A 13,165-nucleotide genomic window follows, 5' to 3' on the forward strand; every position below is an offset into this window, starting at 1 on the left:
ACAGGGAACCACAATAAAAAATGGATGACTAGTCTCATAGTAGATATTAATCATACAACGGGCATGTTTCATTCGACTAAGGAAATTTTGCATACTGTCAAGCAGCAGTGCGTGATATATTTTAAATAGAATTTGGGGTGCCCTCCCTTGTCTGCTGACATCCCATGTTCTCTACAATCTGCAGCACTTATGAGTATTGATTATGGTACTGAGCAAGGTGGTGCATTAGTTAGCACACTGGATTCCCATTAATAAGGATGACTGTTCAAATCCCTTTTCAGCCAACCAGATTTAGATTTTGGAGTGAGAATTAGTTAAGGATAGGGATGTCAGGTTTTCAAAAATAAAAAAGTGTCCCCTCAGCACTTTTATGACCATTCTTTCCAGCTCATGTTGGTGCTGAAACTGGAAAATCCAGAATAGAATAATGACAGTATTACGAAAACGATAGATTGCTACTAACCATATAGAGGTGTTGTGTTGCAGATGGACACACCAAAAAGACTGCTAAACATGAGCTTTCAGCCAAAAGGCCTTCTTCTAAAGTAAACAACTGTGTGTGAGGGAAGAAAACCTTGTTTCACAAAACGCCTAGCATCCAGCACATGTTGGTTCTATCGATTACTCATATGATTTTGATGCGCATCCCTGTTGGCTTTAGAACACACTCTGTAAGTTGATTTCTGAATGAATCATAAGCCCTGCGGTCGGAGGCGACTTGTCACGGTTCGCGTGGCTCCCCCCATCGGAGGTTCGAATCCTCCCTCGGGCATGGGTGTATGTGTTGTCCTTAACGTAAGTTAGTGTAAGGTAGATTAAGTAGTGTGTAAGCCTAGGGACCGATGACATCAGCAGTTTGGTCCCATGGGAAAAAAATCGTAAGTTGATTTTTGAATGCATGCATAGTGTGTGTGAAGTCTGTGTTATGGGAATCCTCGTCGCATCTAGAAATAAACTTTCCTACAGGCAAAAGGGGACCGGGCTATACAAGCTGAGAAGAGTAAAGCCGAACAAGTGAATGTCGATCGCTGTCTGATTATGTTGTTGCTTGGGTTTGCAAATGATCAGCGTTGTTATAATTACTAGGGAAATCCATAGATTCAGACTACCAGAGTGGAAATGAACGACTAACAGGAATAACAGGTAAGAAATATTACCTATTATCTTCTCGGTGTATCCAGGAAAATGAAATTTTGTCAGAAAATTTTTGGCCAGATCACAACACTAGTAAGGGCCAGTTGTACAATCCCCGTCCAGGAGCCTCTTAAGTTCTATTCTGGAAGTAGCACGGAAAATGGTTTGTACGAACATAACAATGCCTAACCGGAGAATAATCAGGGATAACTAAAGCCGTGATTCTGGCAGGGTTAGGAAGTTAACCGGCGAATAAATTTTGACAGAGGCAGAAATAGTTCCAGAATTAGTCATGAAAAGATTGTTGATCGAACGAGGAAGGAGAAGAAACAGGGACATAATATAAATTAGGGAAGAATATGACGATTCCAAATTTATGTAAAAATCTTGTACTACTACTTTTCGTTCTCATGCTCGAGAAACTGGAGCGCATGAATGAAATGTGAAACTTTTTTCTAACGTAGAGCTTTTTCCTTGTAGTAGGCCTAATAGGCATTTTATGTTGGTCTTTGTGAATTATATTGTGTTGTGTTATAAAAATGACCATTTGTGCCAAAACAGTCTCGTTTATTTGGTGTGTGTTACAATTTCTGCAGTGTTAGAAACACCTATTTTGTTTTAATCTAGCAGACAGCGACAAAATAGACGTAATCAGATTGAGAAACCACACCAGTATTGGGTATTCTTTGTATTAACAGCAGACAACGACATTTCGATTTTTCATGTAGGAAAACGATTGACGAACTTTGATGAGGTAATAGATTCTGTCACAGAAAGGAAATCACGTCATGTGAAGCTGTATCGAGATTAGAGAGAAAACAGTGCTAGGAGCTAGGGATTGAAGAAATATGTACTGTATTGCTTGTCTCTTGTCTTTACTGGTTTTATGCATCCTATATTTAATTTTATGTCATACAAAACAGCAAGTTATTAGCTAACAGGCAATAAAGAGTGCAAATTTTCTGAAGAGTTCTTGTTCTCCCAGTTGCAAATAATCCTATCCAGTATTAATTGCAAGTATTTTTAAGAGGGGCAGGATGTCAAACCGGGCGACTGGGAGCAGGAGAGGCACTACAGGACATTTTAATTTCCACTGTCCTGAATATAGTTTGATGTCATCCAGTACAAAATATACACATTTCAGTTCCACGGAGCGAACTACAGTGACGTGCGATAGAAGAATGCTGTGTGAAGAAGGGGTGGCACTGCATCCTGGCACACTTAAAACCAAATAACATGCCTTACATTTCCTCGAACCTATGTTTTATGTACCAGACTCTTCAGAAAGATGTGCGCTACAAAATGAACATATTTTTGAAAATTTGATTTTTTAAATTTTGACGTCACATCTCAAACGCTCGAGGGAGGGGGTGGGGGGGGGGGGGGGCACCACTATCTTAGTATTGCCCCGGTTCGAAAATATCGTAGATCCGAGGCTGATGTGCAGATCAGTCTGAGTTATAGTGGGGAACTGTGTAGTCTCCACGTGACCAGTGTTTACATTTAGTGAATTTGCTGTTTCCTCTTTGTTTACTGCTCTCATGACAAATGAAAACAAAGTGGATTTCTGTGGCCGGGAGCTATCAAGTGAATGAAAATACATTCACATATTTACGGAAGGCAAATATACGTTATTAGTTTCAGATTTTATTTCCACTTTTCTGACAGGCATGCATTAATCACCTTGTACAACAATGAAGCTATTTTTGTCGGTTTGCTAAAGAAATTTGGTTTTTATTAATCTTTTACACTGAGGCAGTCAATGTGTTTGAAACGAAGTGTTTAGTTCCACACCATTGGCTAATTTCAACTGCTCGCTGCATTTCAAGTGCACGTTTTCATCTTGTAGCATGTATGGCATTATGCCATAGTAAAGAATCAAAAATGAGTTAATACAGTACTGGTACTCCAAGAAAATTTACATCCCGAAACCCACACTGAAAAGCGTAATATCGGGTTGAGGCCTACTTCATTGGGAATCTGGACATACGAATGAACTCTTTAAGTATGCACTTTAAATGTGCCATTTTATTATGGTTCACGAAATTCCAATGCTCTTGGAGTGTCCTCTGATTTCTTCTTTTATTACCTAATGTAAGATCTTTTACTGTTTTACACGTACGAACATACGGGCTTCCTGCGTCATATCAGCTACCAAAGCGCGGTGGCGCATTATCTGGCCCTCTCTGACGACTACTGAAACGAACCTATTTCTAACAGTCGCGGGAAAATATTGCGAACGGTGGTTTGAAAAGCGTTACTTTCAAAGTAAATTTCCTTTTACGCAAGTTGAGCTATGTGCGAGAATGTACAATGAATTTCTTAAACCACCGAGCATTTGATGACGAGCCATTTAGAAGTATTTCGAGCCCAGAAGATCATTCATGTCGTTATTATGAGCAAATTGTAGTGATCGGGAAGCTCTCTCTCCTCTGCGGTAACTAATTTATTTGTGGAAATCTTTGAGGACAAATCACTGGACTCGGCTAAAAACTTTACAGGCAAATTTGTGCGATGATATATCTTAAAGCGTAACACGCCCAAAAAAGATCAACATTATATGTGAAAGCTTAGCTTCTCTTGAAGCTTATTAACATTAGAGACCAATATTATATGTGAAACCTTTGCTTTTCTTGTAGCAACACTGTGTATATTAATTTAAAAGATTAACTTTTCCTGTTTGTGTATCCGCACTACTTAACAGTGATGTTGGTATTAGCTGACTACATCACGTGTCCTGTGGTCTGAATATCCGCTGTCATCGACTGGCGGGATCACGTGACAAGAGCTATGACGCTTACAAAAGCGCATTGCAATCTCGGTTACAGTGGTTCGGAAAGTAACATGCAGTGTTTAGTGGAATTCGAATTTATACTTTCGTAATATGAAAATATGCAGCGTACATGTTGCTGCACATCAAAAATCTTTCCAAAAGAAGTTTTCTTCCGTAAGTTTCGTTTTCTTAAGTGCTGAGAAATTCTACGCCTGTGCATAAAAACATATCCATTCAAAGGATAGATAAGTTTTTCAATTCCGAGGGAAAATATACTGTCACTTAATTACACCGAAAAAGTGTGTTTTCATCCGGGAGAAAGTGTATTTTTAACTGGGAAATCCGGGAATTTTTTTTCCATGTCCACGTATACACCCTGACAACATTATACCAATAGACATATAAGGATTAGATGTCCGGAACTATAACCTACTTTAAAAAACAATTTATGTACTTCTAGGTCTTAGCTGCTTACTAACAGAACTACGGTCCAAATTTTCACAAGGTAATGATTGCTGGAGCTAATATCTTGAAAGCGTGCTTTTCCTCCTCAACTCCTCGACTGCGCACTAAGAGACCTTTGCAGTGGTATTGCCGTGCTCTGTGTATTGGACTCAAGCAGTCCCATTGCTTGCTGTGCATACTCTATTCATACTGAATTAGGATGGCCTGGTGGCGCCATGCTGCACTCTGTGGACAGCACGAAGGGCCCATAGTAAGCAAGATTGAGGAGGTTCTACAAAATTTGAGATGTATATCAGCCACAAGGGTTGCAATATCTAGTGCATCAACTGGCAGATTTCGCTGGTGTTTCTGTTGAGAAACAATTATTTTGTCAGGTAGTAGACTGATGTTCAGACAGGACTAAACATGTTGATGCATGATGAAGGCATTGAAATGTTGTTAATACATGGCATACAGCTCACGTAGATTTACAGGTTTCCATGTCCAACTGTTGTGGATGGATCATGTAAATTTACATTTTTTTGTTCCGTGTGCATTTTCTGAAACCTGTTGCTCATGCCAGCAACTATTTCAAATTTAACAGAAGATTATATATGAATTGGGGGGTTCATTGCAGAGAATAACAGTATCAACTTAATTTTATCTTTCATTTTACTGCCGACATTCAGTACCACGAAGCAGCCAATACTGTAGTTGTTGCATTGTGCGATATGGCATGAAAGCAGTCAATGGAAAGTGAGATTCTTGCTGAACTGTTTGCGGACAATTATTCTGAAGGGCCAAGCATTCAAATGATGTCACTGATAGTGGTAATGGCAGTGAAGAAGAAAACAAAACAGATATAATTGGCCAAAATGTGATACTTGTGAAAAATTTAGATGAAGCTTCTGCAGTGGAAGTTGGCTGAAGGAGGACAATTCCATTATGTTAGAGATATTTAGAGGTAATGCAGGTGTAGTAACCTTTCCCACTGAGATCAACAGCTTTATAACCACTGTGGCATTAACTCGAGAAGATTAATTGTTCAATCAGATGTTGACACTATCAAACTTGTTTTACGAACAAAACAAAAACCATTATAAAGAATCCCCCAGATTTACGAAAACCGCTACTGTTGAACTGAAAAAAATTCTGGGCATGATTATCTTGATGGGGCAAATAAAAAAATATTATTGAAGGACTATTGGTCAACAGTTCTTCCAATACACTGATTTGGGGCCAATGAGCAGGAATCGGTTTGAACAGACACGGAAATCTTCGCATTTGAATGACAATTCCTTACAGTGCAGTCAGAGTAGACTGTACAGAATTGAACCTCGGCAAATCTACACTTCCTAGATAGATTTCAGTGTACAAACCTGAACAGGAGTCTTCTCTTGATGAAGCAATTATACCATTGAGTGTGCGGTTTTGTTTCTGGGCATATAATCCTGGAAAACATATGAGATATAGTTTGCATGTACGTATGGTGTGTGAAAGTATAAGTGGATATGTCTTCAATGTAGAAATATATACTGGGGAAGAAAAAAAAAAAAAACCAACTTACTGTTCCCTCTGTACTTTCACCTCAGCTTGGCATGTGGCACCACATTTGTCTAGACAATTATTACAACTGTACAGCTATTGCCAAAACAGTTCTATAAAGGAAAAGAAGAGTTTGTGGTACAATATGAATGTCTACAAACAGAAACCAAATCGTAAAAAAAAAAAAAAAAAAAAAAAGAAAGAAAGAAAGAAAGAAAATGCTGCAGGTATGGTAAGGTAAAAGGGAGGTGAGGATGGCAACAGTAATTCAAGATGCATTCATGGTTGTGACAGGAAAGAAAAAGCATGTCAAGCAGAAATCATAAAGAAAACAAAATGTATTGTGATGTACAATAAATATGAGAGGTGTGAACAGAGCTGATCAGTATCTTTCGCATTGAGGGATAATGCAGAAGCCAATTAATGGACAAAGAAAGTAGTTTTGTTTCCAATACATTGTGCTCTGTTTAATGCATACAAAGTTTGCAGAGACTATATCCATATATACAACGAATATGAAATTTTCCAAGAGCCTGGACAAGTGGTAAAGTTGGCACAGCAACTTTGGAGGAAACTGAAGCAATCCAACCTACAAAACAAGGACCTGCTAAGGATCCACCTGGATGATTCTCAGGGAAAATGAAAGAACATACTATTTGGGCTATTGCGGGAAGTGGAAAAAATACACATTCAGCATGCCGTTGCAGAAATTGCACGGTGCATTGTAAAATAAGTGAAACAAGGTACTACTCCCAGTTTTGTGAAGTACCAATACATAAAGGCGTGTGTTTCCAGACATATCACACTCTTCAAGAATATTAGATCATCATACAAATATTTGTGCCAAGTTTCATTGGCATCAGCCACCAGTAAGTGCAGCTACATTCAAATAAGGAAGGCATACATCTTAACGAAAATTGCTGGGAACTGTAACAATAACCACGGTGTGGCAGGTATGCAATGTGAGTGTAGTAATGAGAGATTTAGTGATAGCTCTTCAAGCAGTGCCGGCCAGAGTGGCCATGCGGTTCTAGGCGCTACAGTCTGGAACCGCGTGACCGCTACGGTCGCAGGTTCGAATCCTGCCTCGGGCATGGATGTGTGTGATGTTCTTAGGTTAGTTAGGTTTAATTAGTTCTAAGTTCTAGGCGACTGATGACCTCAGAAGTTAAGTCGCATAGTGCTCAGAGCCATTTGAACCATTTGAACAGCTATGACTGACTTCAAAGTAGTATTTACTGCTGATAGTGGTTCTACAAGGACTTGATCTGTTTCCATTTACAGAAACACAAGGTGTAAAAATTAGTTTTACAGATCCTTTGAATCAACTTGTTATTTTCAAAACTTTTTGTTATTATAGGTTGTTACAGCTAATTAAATGATGAAACATGGTGAACAGTTTTTCATTTGTGGACCCACTGAAACAGTGATCATGTGTATCAAATGAGAACCAATGAGCAGTAGAGACAATCTTACTCCAACAAAGCATAGTTCAGAAACCTGATTTTTGAAAAGGTATTATTCAAGGAAAGAATTTTTTGAAGCACCTATTTTCTTAAAAGTAATCTCGAAAAGTAAATTCAGTCTTCTGTTGAAGGTTCTTCATTTTAAAGACAATTTAGCTTTTATTTGAAATACTGCAACCTTGTACAACTGAAAACCTTTGAGAGAGGCAAAACTAGAGAAGAGTAAAGTTAAAACTTTTTATTGAAGGAAATTGATGTGATGCAGTGGTGTGACAAGTAAGCCATTTACACCCTTTCTGGAATTTACAATCATGAACTGCAACTAAATATAGACAGAAAATGAAGCCAGAAGTTAACCACAAATATGATGATCGAATGGTTGGTCTTACTTAGCTGACCAGTACATTATAAATTATACACCAACATGAAAATTTCTTCAAAAAAATCACATAAAGCAATAACACCATCAGATAGATGTTGCAGCTCTTAAATCATGTGTGTTGCTTACACAACTCTGCAGAAAATTTGGAAGACTTGATTTCCAAATTTAGCGTATTGAAAGTTTACTTGAAAAAATTATGTGCATTTGCCCAGTCTTCCTCTCACAAAGAAAATTGGGTTTGCCATTTCCAAGTGTCAGCACCAACACAGTTGGTGGAATGAAATTTTTCCTGTACATATTGGTTGTATTGAACAATGGAAATGGGTGTGGTGGTGATACAACGGCTGTGTAGCGCTGGAATGGGAACAGCATTCTATCTGGATCGAAGTTGAGGACACCTTATTCACATTGCTCCAGAACATAAGCAACTTCTCCCCCATTTGCCTCACCCGGTCCTACTCAACCCAACAAGCCACCTTCCTAGACATTGACCTACACCTCAGGGATGGCTACATCAGTACCTCCATTCATATCAAACTTACTAACCACCAGCAATACCTCCACTTCGAAAGCTGCCACCCATTCCATACCAAGAAGTCCCTTCCGAGGTCGTCGCATCTGCGGTGACGAGCAGTCCTCCTCTATATATACCGAGGGTCTCAATGAAGCCTTCACTGACCATAATTATCCTCCCATCCTTGTACAAAATAAATCTCCCGTGCCTTATCTTTCCAGTCTCCTACCATCTCCCAAAGTCCCACAGTCCGGCCACAGAGGAGCATTACCCTTGTAACTCAGTACCATCTGGAACTGGAGCAACTGAATTACATTTTCCGCCAGGGTTTCGATTACCTCTCATCGTACCCTGAAATGAGAAATGTCCTACCCACTATCCTTCCCAGCCCTCCTACTTTGGTATCCGCCGTCCACCGAACCTACACAATATACTCGTCCATCCTTACACAACCCCTGCTCCCAATCCCTTAACTCATGTCTCATACCCCTGTAATAGACCTAGATGCAAGACTTGTCCCATACATCCTCCTACCACCACCTACTCCAGTCCGGTCTCTAACATCACCAATCCCATCAAAGGTTGGGCTACCTGTGAAACCAGTCATGTGATTTATAAGCTAAGCTACAACCCCTGTGCTGCATTCTATGTAGGCATGACAACCAACAAGCTTTCTGTCCGTATGAACGGCCACCGACAAACTGGCCAAAAACAAGTGGACCACCCTATTGCTGAACACGCTGCCAAACATGATACCCCTCATCTCAATGACTGCTTCACAACCTGTGCCATATGGATCCTTCCCACCAACACCAGCTTTTCTGAAAAGCGCAGGTGGGAACTTTCCCTGCAATACATCCTACTTTCCCGAAACCCTCCTGGCCGCAACCTTCGTTAGTCACTATCCTCACCCATCCAGCCCCATCCCTGTTCCCCTTCCAGCACTACACAGCCGCCATTTCACCGCCACACCCAGTCTTTTAATTTATTTTTATTTATCTCCTTTCTGCTACTCCCACCCTCCCACCTTTGCACCTTCTGTCCTGCCCTTCGTCTAAACTGCAACACTTCACTGTCTGCCACTCCAACCATACTATCCCTCCCTCTCTCTGCCACAGCCTCCTCCCCACCCAGTCACCACTACCATCATGCTGCTTGCAGTGTAGTTTCAGCTCTCTGAGACTGCAGACGTGTTTGCAAGTTGCATTTGTGTGTGCGTGTGTGTATGTGTGTATACTGCTGACAAAGGCCTTAATGGCCGAAAGCTATGAGTGTGTGAATCTTTTTATTGTGCCTATCGCGACTCAGCATTTTCGCTATATGGTGAGTAGCAATTTCCTTCTCTGGTATTGGTTGTATAGGGAAGAGAGAGGCACCAATGAGACTCTGCTGAATGTGCAGTAGAAAAAAAGACACAAATGGAAAGAAAGTAAGAGAAATGTGTTACAGTCCAGAGTGATGCTGGGCTGTGTTTTATTTTATTTTGAACTGTACTAAACAAAAAATAGTTCCTAAATAAATGTACTAGTCGTGACTAGTTACGGTTGCTTTTTATCTCTCCCCCTCTCCCCCTCTCCTCCTCCTCCTCCTCCTCCTCCTCCTCCTCCCCCTCCTCCTCCAATATTTCCAGAATGTGATGTAATGGCAAACAGGTATAAGCAGCAGCAGGAAAAATGAATTTTATGCTGTCCTCCACAGCCATCTGATTTCAGTCTGTTCCTTTCTCTGGAGGAAAATCAGTAGCTTATAAATACACTGCTGATGCTATCTCATTAGATAACTTCAGACACTCATCTCTCCAGGATTAAATAAAATTACATTCAGTTCCTAAGGTGTACTTGGAATGTACTTCAGTGATTATTAAGCTGAAGGTAACAGCTATCATAAGTAATAGGATGATTGATCTGGTAATTTGGACCCAGTTAATTTCTTCCAAGAATCATAACTTAAACTTATAACTTGTTTGGCATCATCCTTCAAAATCTAAAAGAAAGCTTTTCTCAAACTATATGAAAATGTTTCTTGCGTATGAGGTCATTTTTAATTTCAACATTCGTCTCTTGATTTATTCTCTCGGTGACTCAAAAGAGCAAACAACAAACCTCAGTTGCTAGACTTTGAAACTATATGTTGTGGTACTTGTGGAAATAGTAAAAAAAAAACCACTGCTACACTTTCATTTCAACTTCAACCTGAGCATCATAAACACTCCGTAAGTTGCTAATAGTCAAATCTGAAGGCATATAAAAACAGGAATCAGTCTTTGATTGGCAATAATGACAGACACTGTGCTGCAGTAACTCAATGACCAGTTTAACTTGCATGCATTTTGTTTCAGTGCTTTGAAACACACCATCTCTGCCTCCTTTTCTCACAAGGCACAAAATTTGATTCAGTGAATGCCCTAGCTGTATACAGTCTTTCACAGCACCAAAGATACCAAGAAAAGGCTCTGCAAACTGTGGTAACTGTTTTGATTTTTACAGGTAATACTTTATATTTTTCAAGAAAGCTTGGGGATTTTGAGTTGGTTCATACTTATGTCTTTTTGGAGGCCTATTAATGCAGAATTTCAAAATAAAATTATCCTGTTTAATTTTTGTTTTACAACTGTAAAACAAATGCTGAAACAGCTTTCTTTCATTCACCACCAATAAATGGCACTTGCCTGCATTTAGGAACAATGTAAGAGAAGTACCTATAAATGTTAACCAACATTTGTGAACAAAATACAAGCAGTAAAAGTAAATAAACCTAGTTTGACACCATAATATGACCGTACTGAAATCAACTAACCTAAATTTTCATTCGGCTCTTTTCATGGCAGCATTGCCTCTTGTTTCTTTCTTTGCCTTCCTAGAGCAGCTGGATTTATTATAATATCCATTGAGCCTTTCCCGCACAAAAATAAACATGAGGCGTAGTCCATATCAATTCAGGCAGGCTAGGAAAAAATCTTACCTTCATAGTCTCAGATGTTAAAATTAAAGACTAAGTAAGAAACTTGTAATTTTTTTTTTCCTCAAAAAAATTTCTGCTCCAAGATACTGCCCTCCAAAGACTACATTGCGCATACCGTTTTGAAGATGCGAATTTTGGGAAAACATTTAAAATGCTGTTCCTCTGGAATAGTTCTAGATTTTTGTTTTTTTTTTTTTTTATTTGAAAGATAATTGTTTAGTGATTACAAAGAAATCCTCCTTTTGGACTTATGTGTCAAAGTTTTTTTACTCTAGTGTTCTGAACTATTTTTATAATTTACATTTTTTTTCTGTTGATTAGTACCATATAGTTCTACATTCCCTGGGAAGGGAAGCTTCCACTTTTAGGTTGAACAGGTTTTCGAAACAACTGAAATTTTTGCCATGCACAAAACCTGATTTATTACCACATTATCGCATAACAGGCTCATAAAAATCAAAACCTAGCTTCATTTAACATAATTTCAGTTTTGAAAGATGAGTAAGAGACTAATTTTTCAAACATTTTAAATTTCCAAAATGAATGTGGAAGGTCCAAAGACTTAAAGGTTTCAACTTATACAATTCCTGTGCACTCTGTTCTGTATGAAATTAGCCAGTCAATGAACCAAAAATGTGTTCCACTGCTTCAGTATCTTCCTTTGATACAGAGTGATGCCTTCCTGTTAAACCAATAGGAACTGGAGTACTTACAATCTTCAAAACATTGTGAACAGGAAGTGAGCACTGGTGGTGTTGTTACTGTCCTTTAGCTCGAAACCTATATCCAGCAGCCGGTCTGTGTGGTAGCATAAAGTTCACTACAATTTCGTTTAACTCATAACTGGTGTCTATAACCTCAGAAACCTACCAGTCACAGTCATACACACATGCCACAAACATTCCCCTTCTCAGGTTGTGAATCTGAATATTATCTTGCTGTGTATGAGGTGTTGGCCAAACAAACGAAATTTCTTCTTTCTTGCTCTTTAAAGTGTATGCAATAGGAGTTTGCTCATCATTTTTGAGTCCAAAAATGTGTCTTCTGAATTCCTTTCACAGTATTAGTTTGGACTATTCTTCTTTTCTCATCTCTGGATGTGTAAGATTTCATGATTCTTGTAAAATCCTCAGCATTCTGAATTGTTTTGTAGCATGGTGCTTCAGCAGGCCTCCTACACCATTACAAGGTCCCTTCCTGTGACCTGTAGAACTGTATACCCAGTCAGTTGGTATAAGGAACTTCCTCAATTCAAAAAGTGGGCAACTATGTTTAAAGTGACTAGAAGTACCATCAGAAATAATGATCTTCTACACCCCTGTTTGCAGTTGAAGAATTTTGCACATTACTTGCAAAGCATGTGCTGAGTCATGTTCTGTACCATTACTTACAACTGCAACACTTGTGGTCTTGTTTTGAAAATAAGTCACTCCTGTAAAAATTGAAACCTGATCATTACTCCAATGATAGCCTTGTACTTCTTATGGGAGAATTACAGACCAATTCTCAGCAAAATCACAGTGATGCACTAAACATAGTTCTTCAGCCTGTACACGCCCTTTCACTTTTGCAATGTGTTGTTGTTGCAATATCTTCAAATGCTGGCGTGTTAATGCTCTCACTGAACATTGACCAAGTTCATCAATGAAACTGTCAAGGCAACAATTTCCTTAATTAGCTTATTTTCCTCACATGTTGCACATATGATTTCTGCAGGGTTATCTGCTACGTCTTCCAGGACAAGTGTCTGTAAAGACATGCCTCCATTTCCAGGGCAATCACCACATTCTTGAAACAAACAAGTCTCTCGCATTACGTCACAGACTACTAATGACTTCACAGACCCAACCAAGGTGTCATATGTCACGTGCTCCAGTAAATTCCCTGAAGTTACCATACAAAGTTCAAAATTCACGCAGTACACACATAAACAGACATCTCTAGGT

The sequence above is a fragment of the Schistocerca nitens genome, chromosome 1 (genome assembly GCF_023898315.1).
Source record: "Schistocerca nitens isolate TAMUIC-IGC-003100 chromosome 1, iqSchNite1.1, whole genome shotgun sequence".
Classification (NCBI taxonomy): Eukaryota; Metazoa; Arthropoda; class Insecta; order Orthoptera; family Acrididae; genus Schistocerca; species Schistocerca nitens.